This window comes from Anomaloglossus baeobatrachus, chromosome 2 (genome assembly GCF_048569485.1).
Source record: "Anomaloglossus baeobatrachus isolate aAnoBae1 chromosome 2, aAnoBae1.hap1, whole genome shotgun sequence".
Taxonomy (NCBI): domain Eukaryota; kingdom Metazoa; phylum Chordata; class Amphibia; order Anura; family Aromobatidae; genus Anomaloglossus; species Anomaloglossus baeobatrachus.
In genome coordinates this window covers 641,915,571-641,940,284 of record NC_134354.1, presented here as the reverse complement: position 1 = coordinate 641,940,284, position 24,714 = coordinate 641,915,571, and the positions used below count along the sequence as shown (strand labels likewise).

Below are 24,714 nucleotides of genomic sequence, written 5' to 3'. Positions count from 1 at the left end.
CTCTGTAACTAGCCACACCTCTTCATGGGCGGTAACTTCTTCTAGCGCGGGCTTCTGCTGTTTCTTCACGCGCTTTTCATGGTGGCAATATGGCGGCGCTTCCAATTTTTCAAGCGGACCGCCCAGGCACATGGTCACCTGTCTTAACAGGTCTAGTCCTTATCCTGTTCGTGACGCCAGATGTGAAGCCCTGCAGGTGTTGTGTCGGTGCATTACCTTCAGGGACTCCACGTGGATGGAACAGTCTGGTCACAGGTAGGGAACCTTCGTTTAGGATTTTCGTGACGCTACTCTCGGTATTGCGGTCAGGGTGACCGCCACTGCAAATTAAGGGGTGCCTGGGGCTGATGGTGGATGCAGCTAGATGTAGTGGCCTCCCGAGAGTGAGGCGGGCCCCAGGGCCCTGTGTAGGTGTGTGGAACCACAGGTCGCAGAATGACTCAGGCACAGTCCAAACAGTCTTTCAGGGCTTTTACTCACAGTTGATGGCAGGTGAGTAACCCAGGCGTAGCTGGGATGAACCAGGCTGGAACCAGGTATCCTTCTGGCTGGCTGATGAGGGTGACTACCAACTCGCCTTCCTTAGCCCTGTGTTTTTGTGGTGACCCCGACTTGAAGTCCCTACGGGGGTCACCCAGGGAAGTTGCTGCTGCCTGTTCTCCCCTCGTTTGGGCCCGTTTGCTTGTAGCCTGGACCAGGTCACTCCGGATGCTTGCCTCCTGTGAACTATGGGCCCTTTCTTTGCTACGTGGCTGCGGACTCTGTGGTGGTATGGTGTGCCCCCACCGGCAGGTTTGGCAGACGAAAGGTGAATCTATCTCTGCACTGGGACCTGTTACCCTTGCGGGCCTGGTACCTCCCTGGCAGTCCCCTTACTCTGCCACCCCTTTGCTCTCTCTAGCCTTGGGTGGATTTTGGGTGGCACTACCAGGTGACCGATCTCCCCCGTCGGTAGTCACTGCGCATACGCTGTCAGCTTGTGACAGACTCCAGGGTCTGCTGCATGCGTCTGCTCTCCCTGAGCTGCACTCACTAACTGGCTCACTACTTCCTCCTCTCCTGTTCTTGCCTACGCAACCTAGCAACCAGGCTCTCTACCACACCCCTTGAGTGGACATGGAGGCCACGCCCCCTCCTGGAATCTCTCAGGGGTCCTCCCAAAGGTAGATGTGTGAGACCTGATTACTATGCGCCTGTGTAGTCACACCTCGGTCAGCCTTCTGGATTACCTGTGTTGCACTGCCCCCAGCATGGGTGCAGTACTCAGTGGTGCCTGACCAGGTCAGGGGCGTCACATATGCCCCCAGCATCTTCTGTGTTGTACACTCCCTGACAGAAGTTCTGTCGCTTATCCATGTAAATAAAAGCTTATAACCTGACTTTAAATTCATGCATTGGTTTTATAAATTACTTTTTTAAAGCTGAAACCCTCCCAAATTTTGTTTAGGTTATGAAAATAAACTTGCTGCAAAGCTGAAATATTGATCATTTAACGAACACAGAAAGCTCAGATTTTGGCAAGACAAAAGTTTTGTCGCCCACAGAAAGTAATGTGAAATTTAAACAAATGATTAACTTCTAATACAAAGATATAACAAGCAGAAGGAGGAAAGGAGATGAGGCACAAAATGTTGCAAAATACATTTTATTGGGTTAAAATCAATTAGAAAATGTTTATTACAAATTATACAGGATAGGTCGAAAATGAATGTGGAGAACAAGGGGGGTATTAGTGAGGTACAGAAATTACCACACAGAACCAACCAAATCGTATTTGTATTGTACTTTAGATTACACACCAGCATAACAATGCGTTAAATAGAGTGGCAAGCTAAAGGGGGCACGTATTAAGAAGGCTTAATATATATGTACCTGTAGTTAGGCGTGAAAAAGAAGTGCCCCTTATAGAAAGCCACTAATGCTTATAAGAAGGGTGTAAAAAATTCCCTGACACCTGAATAATCAAGGAAAACTCATACGATACCTGGTGATGTAAAAAGGTTGGTTCTGGTGGTAATGTCACCAACCGTTTTACATCACCAGGTATCGCATAAGTTTTCCTTGATTATTCATATGGTGTTTCTCCACTTACCTGCACAGCCCATTAGCCTTGGGCACTTACTATCAATTTATTGCATTCTAATTTGAGTGTGCCCCCTATGGCGGGACTGTGCAGGTGTCAGGGAATTATTTACACCCTTCTTATAAGCATTAGTGGCTTTCTATAAGGGGCACTTCTTTTTCACGCCTGACTACAGGTATATATATATATATATTAAGCCGTCTTAATACGTGCCCCCTTCAGCTTGCCACTCTATTTAACTCATTGTTATGCTGGTGTGTAACCTAAAGTACAATACAAATACGATTTGGTTTGGTGAACAAATAACTTATCTCTAGGAAGACTCAGGGAGAGGAACAGCAACAAACAGCAATGTTTCTTCAGATTAATACTAGCCGACTGCTTGCATCCAAGGCCAATATAGGAATAACTCTATCACCAGCAAACACCTAGGAGAAATGTGGGTATTTAAAGACACAAAGTGATTATGATTAACAGCTGAAAGGTGAGGATATATGTTTCAGATGCGTAACGCCCCAGCAGCGGTCGAACCGCTTGGATCCGGAAGTCACTACTCATGGCTCGATAGTCTCCCGACACGGGGGCTCGGGGTCACGCAGAAACGTGATGGGGGTTATTTACAGAGAATTTTATATAGTTTGTGATGCCACCCGGGGTACCACCGCTGCCATTTGGAGTACCCGGGGTGATGGAGTGGGGCAGCTAGATGACGTTACCCTCCACGGGTAGGGAAAGGCCCCGGGACTCTGGATGGTGGGATGAAGTGCAGGGGAAAGCGCAGGCTCGCTGGTCGCAGGGGTTAATCAGGTACTCACTCAGAAGGAAAGCAGACGCTGACAACGTGGTAAACGGCTCTGGGTGCCGCTGCACTCTTGGGGGAGCTTGTCCGGGTTCTGTCTCATGCAGCACTGCCTGGTGGTCTGTGGCCTGCCTCCGTGCACAGTATTTTAGAGTGTCCAGATGGCACGTAAGCTTGGAGCTTTCCAGGCCCCACTCCCTACTATGAGTAGCAGAGGAGCTTGCTCTCAGGAACTCTCGCTTGGGATTTCAGTGGGCTGCTTTGCTTGGAAAGCCCTATCCCCCTCGTTGTGCTAGTGCCCCCGATCTCTGAGCTTCATGGGTACAGTCCATATAGGCCCTGTCCTCCACAGGTTAATTGCCGGGTTGCTTGAAGCTTCTCCCCGACCTAGGGTCCATGTACCCCGATGTCCCTTCGGTCCCACCCCGGCTATTAAACTCCGCTGCTGGATATCCTCCAAGACGAGCCAGGTACCCAGTCCCAATCTCCCACGACCGGGTCTCCGACTCCTCCGGGTCCAGACCACCGTCTGCGACCTAATCTGCTTCTTTCCTGGGAGTTCCAACTCCCAGCTTCCTCCGAGCTCCTCACAGCTCGAGGGCTACCACTCCACTCCTCTCACTTTGCTCCCCTGGAGCCGACTGACTTGTCACCTCCCACCTCCCTGCCTGACCCCTAGGTGGGCGGCCCTATTCCAGCTTAGCAGCCCACTGGTGTGCCTGAAAGGGTCTGGTGCAAGGTATGACTAGAATTTGTGGATGGTGATGGAGGCAGTACTGTAAGATGGGAACCCAGAACCATGGGGGTTGAGTCCTGCACTGGGAGAGAAAGAGCGTGCAGTACCCTGTGATAACCTGACTAGTCCAGGGGCGTCACATATACCCAGGGTCCTAAAAGGAAAGGGATTAACCCCCAGCAGAGAAGATACATAAGATACTATTTACACAACAGCAGGAATAATAGAATGACAGGGAACAGTTTTGGTAGCCAAACACTGCAACCTGCTAAAGCCAGATGTTGCGGACGGGGGCCGGGCCGTTGCAGGGGCTGCTCGGATCCGGGTTCGTTGCTGCGGCTCGAGTGGTAGACGGACCGGGCGCGCACGGCCGTCCACTCTCACAACCATAGGAAGGGGGTATTTACAGGGGATGGTTTTGTCAGTGACACCACCCATGGGTTGCGGTGATAGTGAGTAGCACCGCCGCTGCCTGGTGATGGAACGCCCGGGCCTGATGGACCAGGGCAGCAAGATGAAATCCCCTCCACGGGTAGGGGAGGTGTAGTCCCGGGGCCCAGGTGTACGGGAGCAATGGCTGCTGAAAGTGACGTGCTGGGTTGGACCGGGGTGAATGGTGTACTCACAGTTCCAAAGAATTGCACACAAAGTCCAGTGGTAAACCAAATTGCCAGTGACCGGTCGCCTCCGTCGGGTGTATTTGGGTCCCACACCCAGGTGTAGCAAACAGGGGTCCCTTCCTCCTGCACTCAGTATTTGTGTCTTCACTGCGACAACTCCGCTTGGAACGGGGAAGTCTACTCCCAGTACTGGGTATGTTGGGAGCTGTGGCCCGCGGAATCTGACCCTTGGGATCTCTGTGGGTTCTGACAGACACCCTATCCCCCGTGTTGGGCTTCTGTTTCGCTCTCTGGGCTTCTGTAGAACAAGGCCTGAAACCTCGTCCCCGGCTGGTCAATTGACAAGGGGCTTGCAACCTTCCTCGCCCTAGGGTCCAAGTACCCCGACTGTGCACGGCCTCCGGACCGGATTCCCGCTGTCGGATCTCCCGCGTTCAGATCTCCATCGCCTGTGGTCCTCCTTGCCGTCTGCCACCTAGTCAAGTAGTCCAGGGGCGCCAACCCCTGACTCCACTGCACTTCACACTCCTCTACTGTCAACTTCAACTTCAACTTGAACTGTTGTGTTCCCGCCCCCGACACCCCAGGACCCCCAGGTGGGCGCTCCCATCCACCTGGTCCCGCCCACTGGTGTGTCCCCACTGTCATGAGGGGGTGACCAGGCCTTACCGGCTGGCACTGTGCACCTGGGTGTGGGTCTTGTGTTGGACTGCCAAGGAGGATGGAGTTTTGTACCTGAGAGAGATTTGTACAACCTCTGTGACTACCTGGTTTTGCCAGGGCGTCACACAGATACCACAGGACTGTCTGTCAACCATGACACATTCATGACAGTAAGGCTCTGGCCATACTCCTTCTGTCCCCCATCCCACCCTCCCAAACAAAAGAGCAGATGTAACTTCTGTTGGTGAGCTGATGTCCTTCTACAGTGCTGTTCAGCTCTCATGTACTGGTCTGTGTCCTGGTGTCTGAGCAATGCACTTAAAGGAGTTGTCCGACATATAAACTCAAAAATTTTTGTTACGCTAATCTGTGCTGTATTGTCATATAAATCACCCCTACATTGTTATTTTTTGTTTTCTAACTTTTGTTCCTCTTGAATTATCCCTTTATTCTCTGCAGCTCTTTGTTTACATTCAGCTCCAGAAAACATGACAACTTCCTGTGCTAAACCTCCCAGTCAGAGCTGGCACCGCCCGGCCTCAGTGTCCAGCCCCACCCCAGTGTCCAGCCTCGCCCCCTGCCCTCTGCCCGCTCCCTGCATACACATTCCCTGTCTTTATTCTGCCCCAGCACTGACCTGTTATTACTACAGCATTGCAAATAACAGCCCCACATCGGGCTTTGCACCGCACACACACATATGGCTCTGCACACCACACACATATATGGCTCTGCATCACAAACACATCGGACTCTGCACCGCGCACACACACATAGGGCTCTGCACCGCACACACACATATGGCTCTGCACACCACACACACATCGGACTCTGCACCGCACACACACATATGGCTCTGCACCGCACACACACATAGGGCTCTGCACCGCACACACACATAGGGCTCTGCACCGCACACACACATAGGGCTCTGCACCGCACACACACATAGGGTTCTGCACCGCACACACACATAGGGTTCTGCACCCTACACATACATAGGGCTCTGCACTGCACACACACATAGGGCTCTGCACCGCACACACACATAGGGCTCTGCACACCACACACACATATGGCTCTGCACCGCACACAAACACACACATAGGGCTCTGCACCGCGCGCGCACACACACGCACACACACACGCACACACACACACGCACACGCACACACACGGCGCTCTGTACCGACCCCCCCTACCCCCATAGGGAACACATGTAGGGAATACATACTCACCCGTTCTCGGTCCCCGCCGCTCCTGCACGGTCGCACGCTGTCTGTGCTCTGGCCATATCAGCACAGTAGTGATGTCACCGCTGCACTGAACTGTCAGACACAGACTGCACGGGCAGTGATGAGAAGCAGCGCAGCGCTCCCTCTCATCACTGCTTTCAAATATATCAGCATCTGTGATGCCGGTACATTTGAATGTGCGATCCTGAGCAGGGGGCCCGGTGCTGGCGCTGACACCACGGCAGCCGCCGCCAGGCCCCTCCCCCAGGTCACGGACCCCACAGCAGTGCAGGGGGAGGTTGTGGGCAGAGTACGGGGTGCGGGGGAATGTGTGGGAGGGTGCAGGGAAGGGAGGCGGGTACTCTACGCACTGTACCAGCCCAGCAAGGCGGCAACATGCTGTTCCTAGATTTGCATGTCAACATGGTCCTACCCATGTTGACATGAAATGACCGGAAACAGCAAAATCGCGGCAGGAGCGGTCACATGACCATTCTGAGCCGGGGGAGAGGGGCTGACAGTAGGACAGGTAAGTGCTCACTATCTACTTACCTGCCCCAATGTAGCCCAATAGGGTAATAATAAAAAAGAGCAAATTAAGCCAGATAACCCCTTTAAGACTGAGCTGGGAGACACAGAAAACCTTCTTGTGATTGCATGTATGGATGTAACATCCTGGGGGACCTTGACTACCTGCAACTGGAATACATTACAGATACCTCCTGATGCTACTAGTAGACACCAGGACACTAGCAAAATTAGAAAAGAATAAAGACAGAGAAAATGTCTGTGGCCAGCACCTGCAAAACTATTTCCTTTTTGGGGTCTATCTTGCTGATGCCTCTCCATTCACCTGATGTCAGTTTAATTCGCACCAAAGCAGGTGACATTGCTTCACAATAACTTATGCTTCCGAATTGGACAGATTGATATCCCTAGAGTTTACATGAGTTGGAGTTGTACTACAATACTTAAGTGTTTGTTTAAAGAGGTTGTCCACTACTTTTACATTGATGGCCTTAGGATAGGTCATCAATGTCTGATCAGTTGTTCTGGGTGCCGGCGGCAGCAACAGGTGGCCAGAAATGATCAGGTCCATAGCTGCCATGTCTTTTCATAGCGACCGTGGCCAGGTACTGCACATCCGCCTCCCATTCAAATCAACAGGAGGTGGATGTGCAGTACCCAGCTGCGGCCACTATCAGAAGGGGGCAATTCCGGAACAGAGTATTTCCAGCTGTTAGCTGCCTCCACAAAAGCAGCTGATCAGCAAGAATTGCCGAGTGTCGGACCCTGGCCTATCTACCTAAGGATAGGCCATCAATGTAAAAGTAGTGGATAACCCCTTTAATGTTTTGCAGCAGTGTATATTATACTCTTCCTGCAGTTATCCAGACAAGTATGACTATACCATACTTATGAAGTATGTTTCTATTATGCATGGGCCGAGCCTCTGTATGGAGGATAATATTATCTGATGACATATGTGAGAATGACTATGAGCTAAGGATGACTCACCTAAGCAACAGTCTGGTCATTTATTAACTTAATATATCACGTCTCCAGCTTCAGAAGAAGTGATTAATAAAAAAGTGCCATAAAGCACACTGCATGTAGGGGCAGGATGAAAAGTTGGATTACTGCACAGTTTTTTGAGCGGCACCCAACACCACTCCCTATATGCTGTTGTAAATTAGTAGTGAAACATATGAAAAGGTCAATGCTTGTTTTAGTCATGAGAACATACTCATTGGCTTTGACAATTTATTTTGTAAAGGGAACTGGTTTGAGTTTTACAAACTAGTAAAGCAGTAGACAGTAGTCTGACATAGGAAAGAAATCCCCCTACCGCATATCTGCACATGGCAGGAGACATTACTAGCACTTCTCGCTGAAGCCATAGTCACAGAAATACTGCAAAATCATGTGCTTCTTGAGTTCTACTTAGTTATCTAATAAGATCATCTCATCTTCTCCAATCTTATTTGCTGCCTATTCAGAGCGCAGAAGTTATGATGAGTTTGTCATAGTTTTCTGCTCTGTGCATAATCAGCAACCAAATGTCAAAACACGCTTCACTACACTTTAGAACTTTGTAATGTTAGTTACTGCCTATGCAGGGTGCATGTCATGACTGTAGCTTGGCCCTGATGGGGTTAAGTTAGATGAAAGGGGTCTGTTCTGTTGTGCCTTGTTCCGGGACTGACGCCACTTTATTATGGTGTGGAGACCTCCGGAATGTTGTCACCAGTAATAGCCCCTGGTCTGCAGCGTGTGCATCTGGTTCTTGTGAGTTAGCCCTAATCCGTCCCGCTACCCAGCTTACTGCTCCCTGACCTTTATTTCCATTATACTGTTTGTCTGCCCGGTCTCCCAGACCACGGTCCCGTTCTGTCTTGGTTCCCTCCCCCTCCTTTGTACTTAGTTGCTCTCCCTACCTCTGACCTCAGTAATGTTTCCTGACCATGGCTCTGGTTCCCCTTTTGACTTTTGACGTGACCTCTTGGCTCCTGACCCTTGTGCTTCTACCTGTTTTCCGCCTGCTCACTCCCCTGTTCAGACATGACTTTCTGGTTAAGACTAAAGGGCACTTTACACGCTGCGATATCGATAGCAAGCGTACCCGCCCCATCGGTTGTGCATCATGGGCAAATTGCTGCCCGTGGCGCACAACATCGCTTACACCCGTCACGCGGACTTACCTTCCCTGCGACGTTGCTGTGGCTGGCGAAGCGCCACCTTTCTAAGGTGGCGATTCATGCGGCGTCATAGCGACGTCACACGGCAGCCGTCCAATGGAAGCGGAGGGGCGGAGATGAGCGGGACGAACATCCTGCCCACCTCCTTCCTTCCTCATTGCTGGCGGGACGCAGGTAAGGAGATGTTCCTCGTTCCTGCGGTGTCACACGTAGCGATCTGTGCTGCCGCAGGAACGAGGAACAACATCGCTACTGCAGCAGCAACGATAATTGGGAAGAGGGGGGCATGTCACCGATTAGCGATTTTGAATGTTTTTGCGACGATTCAAAATTGCTAATAGGTGTCACACGCAACGACATCGCTAATGCGGCCGGATATGCGTCACAAATTCCGTGACCCCCAACGAGATCGCTTTAGCAATCTCGTAGCGTGTAAAGCCACCTTAACAGTTGTCTTGCCCTGGATTATGGCAAACCAAGCTACATCACTGAGCCAAGCCAAAATAAACAAGGGCACACAGCACAGTATATACTAGGAGTATAGACGAGGTTGTGAACTTTCTAGACAATTTTACAATTGCACCAGTACATTTTATATGGCTTCCCTGATTGGTATAATATATGGTAAGATAATTAAACATATACTTTTCTAATGTCTTTATTGCGTGAGCAAGTTGGGATGACTTTTTGCCAAGTTTACTTGGGCTTTACTGACTATGACGTCATACACCCAGGTTAGAGTTAGTCAAAGATGGCACAGATATGAACTTATAATTTTACTGGTTCTCCTTCTCTCAACATTTATCATAAAACGTATTACAAAGGAGGGTGATATTAATTGACAGGTTTCTGTAAATTCTGTACAAAGTGGCAGATTTGGGAATATGTATGAGCATAAAATAGCAATATATGTTATTTTTCCAGCACAGTAATAATTGGCTCAGCTTGTGAATGGGTTTGGCAATATTTACGTAGGGCGTGTGCGGTGTTTGAATACTGTGTTTTGTAATGCTTCAGTATACAGTATTCATAAATGCCAGATTAAAAAGAAAAATCCTTGCTAAACTTTAGTGAACTCTGTTTAGAAGTCACATCATGTCCTATCCTTTACATTTCTAACACAACTGCCTGTAATATTTTTTTAACAGATGGTGGATTTTTTGATGCTTTGTGTAAGGCCCCCTTCACACGCACGTGTCTCCGGTACGTGCAAGGTCCGTGCCCGCTGTACCGGAGACACGAGCACACGTAAACCCATTAAAATCAATGGGTTTATGTGCACACACGTGTGCAGCCATTGGCCCGTGCCTCCATGTGGAGCAGACGTAAGCCCGTGTGCTCCACACGGATGTATGTCCGTTTTTTCTCCAGCAGCACAGGTGTCACGCGGCCCACACACGTACCACACGGATGTAGTGTGGATGCGGTCCCGTGTGACACGCGCCGAAGAAAACTCACGTGTCAGAGAAAAAAATAACAAACCTTTACTCACCTTCTCCAGCCCCCCTGTCTCTGCCACTGCTGTCACTTGCTGCCGACCGCTGCTCATTAAATATTCACTTCACTTGCGGAAGCGGCAGCAGTGGGGAGTCGGCAGGGCTGGAGACCGAAGTTCAGCACCATAGACAGCGACACCAGGGACAGGTGAGTTGAAAGTTCTCATTCTCCGTGTGTTATCACGGATAACACACGAAGAACACACGTAGTGCCATTAACACGGTACACGGAGGGGAAAACGCACCTTTGACACGTCCTTGAAAGACGTGCGTGATTTTCACGGACGTGTGAAGGGGGCCTAAAGGGAAGTGTTTTTAGCGTGCTTATACACTGGAGATCAAAATTAGAGAACAACACACAATTTCCTAAATGTTTAGATCATTGTGTAGTCCTATGTGATTATATCCTAACATGAGTATTCTAGCAGTACTTTAAGCTTATTTCATAAATTGAATTTTTTCCCAAGCTTCTGGATGGGGATCCAAACATCAAAGGGATTGGAATAATTAAAGTTTATTACATAAAATATGATATAACGCGTTTTGGTATAACAATGCCTTTGTCAGGTATCAAAAATAAAAACTAAGAACCTGATAAAGGAGAACAAAGCTACCTTCACAAGGAAGCACAAGTTTATATGGGTTTAGATTCAAACATGGGTGGCTTAAAAGGAGAAGATAATTGCATCATACAACACACCCAAAAAGTGCCCTGAGGAAACTTAATTGGGTTGTTGACAAGTCACCCCAGTGGAACAAATAGCCTCTGGGGTATAAAACCGCACTAGCACATTAAATCGCAAAGAATGATTTTGGATTTACAGACTTCAGTCTCTATACCCCGACGGTCTGAATGACGTGGTAGAACATGTTTGATAGTTCATTATCTAATTTGTGATTAAACTTATATTTTTAGTTATTAAAAAAGTATATATTTTTTAAAATATTTTCACTATCACAAAAATAACAAAGACATTTCTACCAATTTTTTAACATTAATATCAATATTATAATGTATCTTACTCGCTGCATGTATTTATTGTGTACATTTAATCTCTGTATCTCTATGGGTTAGTCTGTTGGGTGTTTTTTCAAATTACTTGTTGCTCATAAAACTCCTCTTTTCCCAGTCAAAAGCCCATATAAGTTTCCTCAGGGCACTTTTTGGGTGTGTTGTATTGTGTAATTGTCTCCTACTATTAACTCACCCATGTTTGAATCCAAATCCATATAAACTTGGATTTCTTTTTGAAAGGAGATTTGTTCTCCTTTATCATGTTCTTAGTTTTTAGTTATTGAAACTTGATGAAGGCGTTATGCCGAAAAGCGTATCATTTTTTATGCAATAAACTATATTTATTGCAAAACTTTAAAACAGTGTTACCCTTTTGCTCGTCAGTGTATGATGGAGGTTTAAAAATGTTTTGGGGTTCTTTTGCTGCCTCTGGCTTTGACTGTGTGCAAGGCATCATGAAATCTGAAGATTACCAAAGGATTTTGGTTCACAATTAGTGTTGGGTGAGTGTGCTCGCCACAGCTAGTTACTTGATCGAGTCTCAAGCATCTGAGTTTGAAAATGTTCGATTTTCCCATTGACTTCCATTATACTCGGTACTCGAGTCGAGTCGGAGTAACCCAATGGTCGATCGAGAAATGAGCACACTCGCTTATCCCTAGTCGCAATGTAGTGCCCAGTGTCAGAAAGCTGGATTTGTGTCCTAGATCATGGATCTTCCAGTAGGACAATGACCCCAAACATACTTCAAGAAATGGATCCAAACAAAGCGCTGGAGAGTTATGAAGTAGCAGCAATGACTCCGGAAATAAATCCCATTGAACACCTGTCAAGAGATCTTAAAATTGCTTTTAGGAGAAGGCAGCCTTCAAAGATGAGATACCAGGAGCAGTTTGCAACAGAAGAGTGATCCAAAATTCCATTTGAGAGGTGTAAGAAGCTAGTTGATGGTTATAGGAAGCAATTAAATGCAGTTATTTATTACAAAGGGTGTGCAACCAAATATTATGTTGAGGGTGACAACAATTTTGTCCTGCCCATTTTTGGAATTTTATGTGAAATTATGTCTAATTTGCCTTTTTCTTTGTTCTTTTTTTATTGTCCCAATATACATAAAGTAAATAAACATATGTATAAAAAATCATCACTGCACAAGGACAGGGCCACCATTAAGAATTTTAGAGCCCCATATTGGCAACATTTTTGGGACCTCTTGAGACTCCGCCCAGGCTCCACCCCAGCTCCGCCTCCACCCTCAAACTTTCCACACTCTCACCACCATGCTTGGAAAAACGTGCATATATATACACACACACAGTCATGGCCAAAAGTGTTAGCACCCTTGAAGTTGTTCCAGAAAATTAAGTATTTCCCTCAGAAAATGAATAATACACACTCTACACCGCCCCTGTACTTAATACACCCTCTACATCGCCTCTCTCCATAACACCTCGCCCACACTGCCCAATGTATAATATCCCTCCAAACACACTGCCTCTCTGAATGACATACCTACACACAATGCCCTGTGTATAATATCCCCACATGCACACTGCTCCTCTGTATTATATTACCCCACACACACTGCTCCTCTATATTATATTCCCACACACATACACTGCTCCTCTGTATTATATGCCACCCCACACAGCTCCTCTGAATAAATATCCCACACACACAGCTCCTCTGTATAATATCCCCACAAACACACCGCGCCTCTATATAATATCTCTCCCACACACAGTGCTCCTCTGTATAATATCCCCCTTACACACACTGATCATTTGTATAATATCCTCCCCACACACTGCTCCTTTGTATAATGTCCCCCCACCAGGCCCAGACTGAACATAGGGTAATTATGGAAAATGCCAGATGAGCCAGTCCCTGTAGTGGGCCGGTCCCTGTAGTGGGCTGCTCTATCTGCGGTCACCGCCGCACTCCTCAGCAGTGTGTGCATGCCGGGCATACTAGCTGCAGCAGGACCGGGAGTCAGAGCGCTGTGCTGTGCCGGCCCTGCTGTGTGATAGTGTGCCCGGCATGCACACACTGCTGAGGAGCGCGGCGGTGGTGGTGCCGGTGACCGTAGCTTCCTCCTTCCTATACAAATGCATTTGCGTCTTTCAGATGCAAATACATTTGAACAGTGCGCCGGGATTGGGCCCCGCCCCCGACGTGCAGCAACGTGACGAGATCAGCACCTTGCTGACGTCATCACATGGCTGCGGGCGCCGGCACACAGGATACATCAGGCAGCGGTAGGCGCTCCATGGAGGAGCTGAAGAGACAGGTTTAATTAATGGGGATGAGTGGGGAGGGGCTGAGGACACAACGGGGAACATTTGTGAAGGAACACAGCTTTGTGACAGAGGGGGAGTACTGTATTCCGAGTGAGGGGGGGAGGCAGGAGTGTGTAGTGATAGGGTAGTGTAATGTGTGTATGTAGGGTGTGATGGGGGGTGCATTGTATTATGTCTGGGGAGGGGCTAATGGAGCGGGCATTGTATTGTGTGTGTTTGTGTGTGTGTGTGTGTAGTGGGTGATGAGGGGTGTATTGTATTATGTGTGGGGGGGAGGGGTAATGTATTGTGTGTGTGTGTGTGTAATGGGGGTGCATTGTAGTGTGTGTGTGCGTGTGTGTGTGTATGTGTGTGTGTGTGGAGGGGTACTGGGGGTGCATTGTATTGTGTGTGTGTGTGTGTGTGTGTAGTGGGTGATGAGGGGTGTATTGTATTATGTGTGGGGGGAGGGGTAATGTATTGTGTGTGTGTGTGTGTGTGTGTGTGTGTAATGGGGGTGCATTGTAGTATGTGTGTGTGTGTGCGTGTGTGTGTGCGTGCGTGTGTGTGTGGAGGGGTAATGGGGGTGCATTGTATTGTGTGTTTATGTGTGTGGGGGGGTAATGTGGGTGCATTGTATTGTGTGTGTGTGTGTGTGTGGGGAGGGGAGCAGAGTCATTTATCGAGGCCTAATTAGTGTGATATCAGTGATATTAGTCCTGGACCTGTCCGCACAGGTACAATCCCCTGTAGTGACTGCAGCACTTGTAGAGTGATTAGGACACAGCTATGTGGCGGAACAATCCACAAATCAGGGAAGCAAAGAGCAGAAAATACATCAAGGTCTGCTACACACTGCAAAAATGTGTCACATAGTGCCATACAGTACTCACATAGTGCCATACAGTACTCACATAGTGCCATACAGTGTCACATAGTGCCATACAGTGTGACAAAGTGATACAGTGTCACATAGTGCCATACAGTGTCACATAGTGCCATACAGTGCTCACATAGTGCCATACAGTGCTCACATAGTGCCATACAGTACTCACATAGTGCCATACAGTACTCACATAGTGCCATACAGTGTCACATAGTGCCATACAGTATCACATAGCGCCATACAGTGTGACAAAGTGATACAGTGTCACATAGTGCCATACAGTATCACATAGCGCCATACAGTGTGACAAAGTGATACAGTGTCACATAGTGCCATACAGTGCTCACATAGTGCCATACAGTGCTCACATAGTGCCATACAGTGTCACATAGTGCCATACAGTATCACATAGCGCCATACAGTGTGACAAAGTGATACAGTGTCACATAGTGCCATACAGTGCTCACATAGTGCAATACAGTGCTCACATAGTGCCATACAGTACTCACTTAGTGCCATACAGTGTCACATAGTGCCATACAGTGTCACATAGTGCTATTCAGTACTCACATAATGCCATTCAGTACTCACATAATGCCATACAGTGCTCACATAATGCCATACAGTGCTCACATAGTGCCATACAGTGCTCACATAGTGCCATACAGTGCTCCATAGTGCCATACAGTGTCACATAGTGCCATACAGTACTCACATAGTGCCATACAGTGTCACATAGTGCCATACAGTATCACATAGCGCCATACAGTGTGACAAAGTGATACAGTGTCACATAGTGCCATACAGTGTCACATAGTGCCATACAGTATCACATAGCGCCATACAGTGTGACAAAGTGATACAGTGTCACATAGTGCCATACAGTGCTCACATAGTGCAATACAGTGCTCACATAGTGCAATACAGTGCTCACATAGTGCCATACAGTGCTCACATAGTGCCATACAGTGTCACATAGTGCCATACAGTGTCACATAGTGCCATACAGTACTCACATAGTGCCATACAGTGTTACATAGTGCCATACAGTATCACATAGCGCCATACAGTGTGACAAAGTGATAGTGTCACATAGTGCCATACAGTGTCACATAGTGCCATACAGTGTCACATAGTGCTATTCAGTACTCACATAATGCCATACAGTGCTCACATAGTGCCATACAGTGCTCACATAGTGCCATACAGTGCTCACATAGTGCCATACAGTGTCACATGGTGCCATACAGTGTCACATGGTGCCATACAGTGTCATAGTGCCATACAATGTCACATAGAGTGATACAGTGTCACATAGTGTGATACAGTGTCACATAGTGCCATACAGTGTCACATAGTGCCATACAGTGCTCACATAATGCCATACAGTGCTCACATAATGCCATACAGTGCTCACATAATGCCATACAGTGCTCACATAGTGCCATACAGTGCTCACATGTTCAAGTGCAGAAAGATATTACTCATTCACCATGCGAAAAGTGGGCCTGTGTACCCCCAAATGCCAGGGCTGAATTTTAGTCCCAGTCCGGCCCTGCCCCCCCCACACACACTGCTCCTGTTTAATATCCCCCACACACTGCTCCTCTGTATAATATCCCCCACATACTGCTCCTCTGTATAATATCCCCCCACACACTGCTCCTTTGTATAGTATCCCCACACACACTGCTCCTCTGTATAATATCCCCCACACACTGCTCCTCTGTATAATATCCCCCCACGCACACAGGTCCTCTGTATAATATCACCCTCACACACGTAATGGTCCTCTATATATACGCATGGTCAAAATTGTTGGTACCCCTCATTTAATTAAATAAAAACCCACAATGGTCACAGAAATATCTTGAATCTAACAAAAGTAATAATAAATAAAAAAAATCTATGAAAATGAACAAATCCGGATGCCGGATCCATGTCCTCGCCACCTCCGCGTTGCCCGCAGCACTGTGATGAGGTGCAGAGTGATGACCTCATCACGCTGGGATGCAGGATGACGCGCCGCTTCCCTGCTCTCCTCCATTGCCTTGCTTTTGGCTACATGGGTAATTTGCATGCGATGCCCTGGAACGGCTTTGTATGCACCGTTGTCATATGTAGTGGCTGAAGCGACACGGCCGGGGCTTAATAAAGCTAAGCAATTATCCCAGGTATGGCCGGACCCCACATCTTCACCGGACCTTGTATAAAAGTCACGGTTGTAATGCCCTGATGGCGGCCCTGCACAAGGACCTCAAATGAAGGAACATGATACTAGTGATGAAGACATGGCTTGTACATAGTCTGTTTTTTCTGTAGTCACATATGGATGCAAAACCTGGACAGTAAGGGAGCAAGACAGAAGATGAATCAATGCCTTCAAAATGTTGTGCTGCAGAAGGATGTTATCAATACCATGGATGGCAAGAAGAACAAAGAAATCAATTTTGGAACAAATCAGGCCAGACATATCACTCAAAACAAGGATCACAAATCTACGACTTGCCTACTTTGGACATATCATACAAAGAGAGGAGTCACTATAGAAGGACATCATGGTCGGAAGAATAGAAGGAACAAGGCGAAGAGGAAGACCTGCAACACAATGGCTTGATTCTATCAAGATAATGGTAGAGAGAACCCTGGTAGACCTATCTGGGCTTGCACAAGATCGATCTTTCTACATAGTGCTCATCCATCAAGTCGCCAAGGCTCAAGACCAAGTTGAAGGCTGTGAAAAAAATAATAACAAAACTTGTAATTACAATTATTTTCTTTCTTTCAGTTCCAAGGTTGCCAACACTTTTGGACATGACTGTATATGCGCCTGTCTGTCATCCAACCACATAGTACTGATATCTTAGTTGCGAATATACACAGCACAGAACCCATTAAAGCATGTATATATATATATATATATATATATATATATAATATGTAAACACATTATATGCTTCTGATAATGACTATCTATTTATTTATTTTTTATTTATATATATATATATATATATCATAATTATTGACATCATGTCTCGTGTTTACATAAAATTACGGTATGCACTCCCGGGAGTGCTGGTTTTAGACTTTATTGCCAGTATGAATGATCCAATCACCCATGAATGAGCATTTTGCTTTTTTGTGAGATGATAGCATATTTACACATGGAACAAGTGTTATAATGCTTATTCTCAATATTTTGGGTGTAATCTAAATGGATATTTTTTAGAAAAACTATGCAATATTCATTATCATTATGTAAAAGGTTCCAATAACCTGAAGGCAAATTGTCCACATCGTTTGCCAGGAAGTCATTTACATGTAAGGTAATAATGTAGATCTTTTCTCTGTGCCAGACTTATTAATTAAAGAAAGGTCATCCAGAAGAGCATCGGTGCGGGTCCAGGCTCTGCCGGGCAGACGGCTGAAAATGAAGATAAAGTGAGGAATGTGTTTAAGAAAATCCATCTCAGAAAGGGAGCACAAAGCTAATAAAAGAGTATTAATGATTGATTGGAACTTATGTGTGTCTGAGGATGAATGAACACTGTGTCTGTGCACCTAGCCTACAGTAGAGGTTCGAAGCTGCTTCCAATGTATACTGTAATGTTGACATAGACCCCTATTCACTTGACCAAGGGTGCACAACATTTTTTTGGTCGAAGGGCCACATTGCCATACTAAACCAATAGGGGCAAGGAATTTTAATTTTTTTAAAGAAGTCCTTTCATAAATAAATCACCAGAACTATCATCAGTACATCAGCACATAAATGCAACATCAGAACCACCTTCAGTACATGAGTTCAACACCAGAACTACTGTCATTACATGAATACAGCATCAGAACTACCATCAGCACACAAATGGTGCTCCAGAACCATCAGTACACAAATGCATTCAGAACCACCTTCAAGTACACAAATGCAATGCTGGAACTACTGACAGTACATGTATGCAGTGCCAGAACCATCATCAGTACATGACTGCAGCGCCAGAACCATCATCAATACATGAGTGCTAAGCTAGAACCACCATCAGTACATGAATGCAGCGCTATAATGACTGTAAAGCAGGGGTGGGGAACCTCCGGCCCGCGGGCCGCATGCGGCCCGCCAAGACCTTTTATGCGGCCCCTGGGCAGATTCCCGGGGGTGGCAGTGCTCGGCCACTGCTGTGATCTTATCGGGTGCCGGCCCTTTAAGGCTTCACAGGCACTGCTAGCGTGCACCAATGAGCTCTTTCCCTGGCAGGTGCCAGCATGCTCAGCACAGACTTTGTGGGCGGGTTTAGTCCCACAGCAGCTTCATCGTTTCCTGCATTGTGCCGCCCGCTCTACACCCCTTCTCCCGTGCAGCGTGCCTCAATCAGTGCTGTCGCTCCCTGCCCCTTCTCCGGTGCAGCTCCACGTGCTGTGTGCTGCCCGCTCTCTGCCCCTTCTCCGGTGCAGCTCCACGTCCTGTGTGCTGCCGCTCCCCGGCGCTGTGTGCCGCCCGCTTTCTGCTTCTTCTCCGGTGCAGCTCCATGTGCTGTCTGCTGCCCGCTCTCTGCCCCTTGTCCGGTGCAGCTCCACGTCCTGTGTGCTGCCGCTCCCCGGCGCTGTGTGCCGCCCGCTTTCTGCTTCTTCTCCGGTGCAGCTCCATGTGCTGTCTGCTGCCCGCTCTCTGCCCCTTGTCCGGTGCAGCGTGCCCCCTGCAGTGCTGTGTGCAGACTCCCCAGCGATGTGGATCACCCCCACTGTTGAGTTCTCTCCAGTGCGCCTTACCACTCCAAGTGCAGTGTACCCCCTAGTGAAGTCTGTGCTCTGCAAGTTCTGTCTGTCTGTGCCTCCCAGTCTCCTCCTAGTGATGTCTGTGTGCCCCTTCCCCCCCCCCTTAGTGATGTCTGTGTGCCCCCCCCCTTAGTGATGTCTGTGTGCACCCCCTTAGTGATGTCTGTGTGCCCCCCCCTTAGTGATGTCTGTGTGCCCCTCCCCCCCCCTTAGTGATGTCTGTGTGCCCCCCCTTAGTGATGTCTCTGTGCCCACCTAGTGATGTCCGTGCCCCCCTAGTGCTCTGTGCCGCCCTAGTGATGTGTGCCCCCCACAGCAATGCTTATGCCTCCCTGTGATCTAGTAATGTGTGTTCCCCAGCATCTCCTGTTATGTATATGCTCCCAGCCCCTCCTGTCATGGATATGCCTCAGTGTCTCCTGTGATGTGTATGCCCCAACCCCTCCTGTGATATATACCTCTCAGGAGGGGCTGGGGGCATATACCTCTCAGGAGGGGCTGGGGGCATATACCTCTCAGGAGGGGCTGGGGGCATATACCTCTCAGGAGGGGCTGGGGGCATATACCTCTCAGGAGGGGCTGGGGGCATATACCTCTCAGTAGGGGCTGGGGGCATATACCTCTCAGGAGGGGCTGGGGGCATATACATCACAGGAGGGAGCATATACATCACAGGAGGGAGCATATATATGTCCCCAGCCCCTTGTGTGATGTATGTGCCCCCAGTGTCTTCTGTGATGTAGGTGTCTCTTGTGATGTATATACAGCAGACCCAGCGTCTCCTATGTGATGTATATACAGAAGACCCAGCGTCTCCTATGTGATGTATATGCCAACAGCCCCTTCAGTGATGTATGTGTCCTGTGATTTATATACTCCAGTCCCTGTGTCTGTTGTGTGATGTATATAGTCTACCAATCTCATTATCACAAAGAGTTGCCTGCGCTCCAGACCGAGACAAACCTGGAAAAGATAGAAGCAACATAAGTATCACCGAACATCACAGCCGCACCAAAGAGAAGCCGCTCCGGTCACCACAATAGGGGTGAGTTAATTAACTGTTTGACCAAATATAGTTGGTTCATTTTCACATTGATAATTTTGTGCGGCCCCCGAAGGTTGGCAGAAATTTCCAAATGGCCCCCGGCAGCAAAAAGGTTCCCCACCCCTGCTGTAAAGACATGAATGCAGGACCAGAACTACCGGCAATACAGGAATAGAGCAATCAATTCTAATGTCAGTGTTACAACTGAGCCCTACCACTCACACAGGGATCAACAAACCAGGAGAGGTGTAATACCTGAAATCAACAGGTCCATAGCCGGGCTAGAAAAAGCCCTAAATTTGATCCTGATTTATCCCTGTCTGACCACAGAGGGTGACACCCTAAGATATCGCAATGGAACCTCAACTCAAGGTCAGCTAACACTGAGTGACCCTAACTGTACCCTCAAGTATAAAGTGTAACACTAAACCTCAAAAAAAAAAAATGAAGTGCAGACAGGCAGAGGGTGGGACACAGGGCTGATAATGAGTAAACTAAGGGGCACTTTGCACACTACGACATCGCAGGTGCGATGTCGGTGAGGTCAAATTGAAAGTGACGCACATCCGGCATCGCAGGCGATATCGTAGTGTGTAAATCTTAGATGATATGATTAACGAGCGCAAAAGCGTCGTAATCGTATCATCGGTGTAGCGTCGGCGAATTCCATAATTACGCTGACGCAACGGTCCGATGTTGTTCCTCGCTCCTGCGGCAGCACACATCGCTGTGTGTGAAGTCGCAGGAGCGAGGAACATCTCCTACCTGCGTCACCGCGGCTCCTGTGGGATATGCGGAAGGAAGGAGGTGGGCGGGATGTTTACATCTCGCTCATCTCCGCCCCTCCGCTCCTATTGGCCATCTGTCGCGTGACGTCGCAGTGACGCCGCACGACCCACCCCCTTAACAAGGAGGCGGTTCGCCGGCCAGAGCGACGTCGCACGTCAGGTGAGTACATGTGAAGCTGCCATAGCGATAATGTTCGCTACGGCAGATATCACAATGATATCGCTGCTGCGACGGGAGCGGGGACTATCGCACTCGGCATCGCAGCATCGGCTTGTGATGTCGTAGTGTGCAAAGTACCCCTAAGTCCTACAGAGAAGATTGAGGAAAACAGAAGGCTGGGAGGGTGTAGAATACCGTATCCCTTTCATTAACACTTACCACCCCTTTTCACCATTACTCAAACAAATTGTCTTACGACATTGGCCCCTCCTAGGACGTTCCTATCCACAAATCAAAGAATTCCAATCCTCACCCCTGATCTGTTATAAAAAGTCACCCAATCTTAAGGACAAACTTGTCCGGGCCGACATAGGCTCAACCACTAACATCCCCTGACAGCGATTTCTTAATAATCCTCAACATGCACCTTTCCGTGCCTAGGATGTGTGCAGTGTTCTAATGTCATCAAGGGCTGCTCCTTCACTCATCCTAGAACCGGTAAGGTTTTTCCCATTTAGGACTACTACACATGCGACAGTTCATTTGTTGTCTACTACATGAAGTGTCCGTGCGGTCTCGGATATGATGGGGAGACCACCCAACATGTCCGAGACCGTATAAATAAACATAAGTCCGACATCAGGTGTGGACGGACTCTGTTACCTATCCCGCACCACTTCCTATCCACTGGGCATAAAATCTCCCAACTGAGATTCCAGGTCATAGATCAGGTGGGCAAGGGGAGATAGGGTTAAGCATCTACTGGAAAGAGAGGCCAGATGGATCCATACCTTAGGCACTATGGAACCTCACGGATTAAACCGCAAGTACAAATTAGTTTTTTAACCATGATTTCTGAATACTACAATTATACTCAATTTTCAGACCTGTCAGATCTTCTCTAGTATATGGGACTCTCTATAGTTTGGTGGTTTCTAGTTCATCTCTGATACCATGGGTTTTCATATGTCATTTTTAGAGTTGAGCGATGTTCGAGGTTCTCCAATTTCATGTTCGAGTGATTTTGGGGGGTGCTTGAGATCGAACTCGAACTCAAGCTTTTTGCTAAAAGCTTGACAGTTCGAGAACGGTTCGATTACCATAAACGTGGCTTTTCACAGTAAGGCTATGTGCACATGTTGCTATCTGCATGCGTCCTGCGTCCCCAGAACAATCCCTCTCCCTTTCCTACTCACCGATCACGGGCGCCTCACTGCACAGCTATCAGAAATCTGCGGTGTCCTTTCCTCTTTAGAAAATGGCTGCCGCTTCATTAGTCAATTGGTTATTCTGTGCTTTCCCCGCCCACCGGTGCCTTTGATTGGTTGCAGTCAGACACGTCCCCAAGCTGAGTGAAAGCTGTCTCACTGCAACCAATCACAGCCGCTGGCGGGCAGGTCTATATCGTGCAGTAAAATAAATAATAATAAAAAAAAAAAATGCGGTTCCCCTATATTTGATACCAGCCAGGATAAAGTCACACAGCTGGAGGCTGGTATTGTCAGGATGGGAGCACCACGTTATCGGGAGCCCACCACCCTAACAATATCACCCAGCAGCCGCCCTTAATTGCCGCATCCATTAGATGCGACAGTCCCGGGGGACTCTACCCAGCTCATCCCGAATTGCCCTGGTGCGGTGGCAATCGAGGTAATAATGAGTTAATCATGCCAGGCGTCTCCCCGAGATACCTTCCATGATTAAACTGTAAGTGGAAGTAAATATACACACAGCAAAAAATCCTTTATTTGGAATAAAAGACAAACAAACACCCTGTTTCAACCCTTTATTAATCCCCAAATACCCCTCCAGGTCCGAAGTAATCCACACGACACTGTCAACTCTGCTACAGAACACGAGTGCTCTGTATCAGCTCCACGTAGCAATGAAGTGAATCGCGCCGTCAGCAGAGACTTCAGCAATGCAGACTTCAAGATTACCAAATGTGCCTATCTTTACCAATGGAGTCAGTAGCTCAATAGATAACGTGCTCGCCTCAAAAGCATTAGGTTGCGAGTTCTAATCCTGGTCCCGGTAAAGAATTTAATTTTTTTATTTTTACTTTTAAATTATAATTATTAGATATTTATAATTATAATTTAATTTAATTATGCTCTGAGGGGAGGAGCCGGACGTCAGCTGTGAGCCGCGGGACACACCCCTAAAATCAGAGCATTTACGGAATGAGGCTGCATTGCTCTCTCCTCTCTCTCTCTTCCCCTCTCTCTCTCTCAACTCCCTTCTCTCTCTCTTCTCCCTCTCTCTCTCCCTCCCTCTCCTCTCTCTCTTTTTCTCTCTCTCTTTTTCTCAGTCTCTTTTTTTCTCTTTTTTGGTATTTGGTATATTTAACACCACGCATACTTTTTTCTATATATGGTAGACAATTGTTTTTTTCTATGGGCTGTTCTCCCAACACCATACGGTGACCAGCTTCTCGCTCAGAGGACGGACACCTTTTGAACTTTTATAGTAGGTAACTATTGTGTAACATTATATAGCATACAACCCTGTTTTCCTCATTTGTATGACATTCCTTTTTGTATTATCCTCTAATTACAAGTCATCGAGAATTATATGACGATTCTACCACATATAGGAGCTGCACTCCACATCTAGAACAGAGAACATACTTCGATTCCATGATTACTCCTACTCCTTGGTACGTTCTGGGGACACTACCCCCTGCTATTTTATACTCAATATGAGTTTCCACAATCTAATTATCTCCCTTCTTTTACATTAGGTAGAATATACATATTTTCATTTTTCATCGCTTATACTGCTTCATGGTGATTCCTGCTCATCTTAGGTGAGCCATTTTATTCCGTATATCCCCACTAGTTCATATCATGGCCCATACTCACATACCACTATATTGTCTCATGTATGTTTGTTATGCATGGGACTTTCTCCCTTTCAAATGACTACATCCCATAATACCTATCCTGGTGTTTTGATTCAACGATTCTCTGCTGTATCCTCCTCATTATTTGTTGAAGCAATTTGTACTGTACTATTTTAATATGTCATAATTGTATGTATCCTCATATTGATTGATGTTTTTTTGTTCTGTTGTATATAACACCCCATCCAGTCTGTCCGACCAGAGGAAGGACTCAAGGCCGAAACGTTGTCACCCGGCGGACTTTCTGTCTTGTATATTGCACTTTTTTTCACTTCAATAAAAGAAAAAGAATCAAGAATTGACTATTTGGTGTCCATTATGTACATTTAGGGAAATATACAGTGTGCCGAAGTTATTTTTTTGTTTTGTACTCCCATTTTTCCTGAGCACCTGTGGTAGGTGATACTGGGTCTTCTTTTCTAAAAGAAAACAGAGTTTGACAACACTTTTTTTTTAGTATTGGTTTTTGGCACTCAGACTGTGTTTTAGTAAGAGCAGGACACTAAGGTGGGCTTTGCACACTACGACATCGCAG

The 24,714-nt window shown here is 47.3% G+C and overlaps 1 long non-coding RNA gene across 2 annotated transcripts in view; it reads left to right on the top strand.

Annotated features, from left to right (window-relative positions):
• LOC142290461 (uncharacterized) overlaps positions 1–24,477 on the top strand; it is a 260,636-nt gene extending 236,159 nt beyond the window's left edge. For both annotated transcript variants that reach the window (XR_012750315.1, XR_012750316.1), the window contains exons 4-6: positions 23,835–23,933; positions 24,018–24,083; positions 24,369–24,477. This is a non-coding gene — a long non-coding RNA (uncharacterized LOC142290461). The remainder of the gene's footprint in view (positions 1–23,834; positions 23,934–24,017; positions 24,084–24,368) is intronic.
• Positions 24,478–24,714: the final 237 nt, after the last annotated feature.